Source organism: Podarcis tiliguerta, assembly GCF_965153285.1.
Source record: "Podarcis tiliguerta genome assembly, chromosome: 16".
In the NCBI taxonomy this organism is placed as follows: Eukaryota; Metazoa; Chordata; class Lepidosauria; order Squamata; family Lacertidae; genus Podarcis; species Podarcis tiliguerta.
In genome coordinates, this window is record NC_139549.1 from 555,755 (window position 1) to 557,765 (window position 2,011).

At 48.9% G+C, this 2,011-nt stretch overlaps 1 protein-coding gene and 1 long non-coding RNA gene across 3 annotated transcripts in view; one reads left to right on the forward strand and one right to left on the reverse strand.

The window, feature by feature from the left end:
• The window catches only part of LOC310666276, a 119,437-nt gene extending 118,037 nt beyond the window's left edge, over positions 1–1,400 (reverse strand). The window contains exon 1 of the long non-coding RNA XR_014505840.1: positions 963–1,400. This is a non-coding gene — a long non-coding RNA (uncharacterized lncRNA). The remainder of the gene's footprint in view (positions 1–962) is intronic.
• LOC310666072 (uncharacterized protein) overlaps positions 1–2,011 on the forward strand; it is a 1,539,811-nt gene that overhangs the window by 86,127 nt on the left and 1,451,673 nt on the right. The window lies entirely within an intron of this gene.

A 2,011-nucleotide genomic window follows, 5' to 3' on the forward strand; every position in this document is an offset into this window, starting at 1 on the left:
ATTTCTCCCCGTCAAAAGAGTTTTCATGAATCTGTGGCTCCCGGGGGTTGGACTGGATGACCCTCAGGGTCCCTTCCAACTCTCTGATGAATCGGCTCACCCTTGCTCCATCTGGCTCTGCCAGGCTGCCCCATCCATGACCCCTTTCTCTTTCTGCGCTGCCCCCACCCCTCAAAAGCCCCCCCACCCCAAACATCTGCCCCCAAAGCTGGAGAACCGGCCAGGAAGCGCAAGCAGCCACGACGGAGGCCTGTCAAAATCCCCGTCCTGCCGGGGGCTGAGTGAGCTCGCTGCCCGCCCCGCGGCCCTGCTGGGCTCGGCATGGGAACAGAGCTAAAAATAAACCCGAGCAGACAGAAAATAAAACGGCGGTTTCTGGGTAGATTCTCCCGCTGGCTGAGTGGCAGGCCAGGATCCTGTCGCTTCCTGAAAGACTGTCGAGATACAAGATCGCCCAGGACAGCTGCTCTGGAACCAGGAGGGGCTTCAGGCCTGAGGGATCTGGCTGCGTCTGCTGGCTTGCATTGACTGCATTTTAATGCCTCCATTTTCAATTGATTGATTGCATTCGTATCTTGCCTTTTTCGATGGATGGGTGGATCACACCTAAATCCCACCACTATTGATTGATTGCACTTATCACAGAATCATGGAGTTTGAGGGACCCCAAGGGTCATCCAGTCCAACCCCCTGCAATGCAGGAATCTCAGCTTTATATTGAAAAATAATTAGGGTATGTGTGTGTGCATGTTCATGGGTTTGCCAGGCAAACACGTACATAAATGTATGGGCCACATGTCTGAGGCAGCACAGGAGGGCAGCCCTGGAGCCATTTTGGCTCCCAAACTGACCAAATGTTTTCTCTGCAAGGTCAAGGCAAATGGAAAAGCCTCCCCATTGTCTTTTCCCTCACAAATCCTGTCTTAAGGGCATGTCTGTCTGTGTCTGAATAGGGTGTGAGCCTGTGACCTGGCCCAGGAACTAAGTATTTGTCATTACAAAAGACTGGCCAGGCTCCCCAGGCAATCCTATCAAGTGACCATTCAACAGGTAACCTGGCAGACAGGAGGTAAACAAAGCACTCAGATTTCTGCTGTAGACCACCCTTTCTGTGATGTAGGTATGATGTGTCTGGGGGTGGTCTTGGAATTCAGGGCGGGCAATTTAAAATGTCTATATAAGGGCGGACACACCTTGGTTCTGGTTCCTCCTCCTTCTCCTGTGTGTGAAGGGGGCACCCTGTTGCAACAGATCAATAAAGATCAGGCTTTTCAGCTGCTTTGCTTCTCAATATTCTCTGCTTGGCCTCTGTTATTTTCTCTGACCGATGGAGAACCTGCAAAGGACTCTGTAAGGGCTCTTGTGTCCCCCATAAGGGAATAAGGGCAGATTTTCATTTATTACAAAACGTTTTTTGCAATGACCTTCAAATCAAAAATTACATAGTTTTGTGAGTTGGCTTTCCCACCCTCATCTCCACAGTGTTTTTGCTCAGACTTTTCTCACTGCATTATCTCTTTATCCATTACCAAAAGTTCCTGTGTTAGCAATTATTTTGTCATTTTTCTTTTGCTGCTTTTATCTCAAATGCTGTCCACAATTTCATTTGACTGCAACGCTTTTCAAAATAGTTCACGTTCTTCTATAGAAAGTTCATCCTGTTGCAGCAGATCAATAAAGATCCAGCTTACTAGCTGCTTTGCTTCTCAATATTCTCTGCTTGGCCTCTGTTATTCTCTCCGACCGATGGAGAACCCACAAAGGACTCTATAAGGGCTCTTGTATCCCCCATGAGGGAATAAGGGCAGATTTTCATTTATTACAATATCCCTCCTGCTTCTTCCAAGGAGATCAAGGTACCAGAAACACTTTGCTGCTGCCGCTCTTATCCGCACAGCAACCCTGCAAGGAAGCTCAGGCGCAGGGTGAGTGCCTGGTCTCCCCCAAGCCCTAGTCAAGCGCTCTAACCACTACACCAGGTGCAAAAGAAACACACTTCAGCCATAAGGAA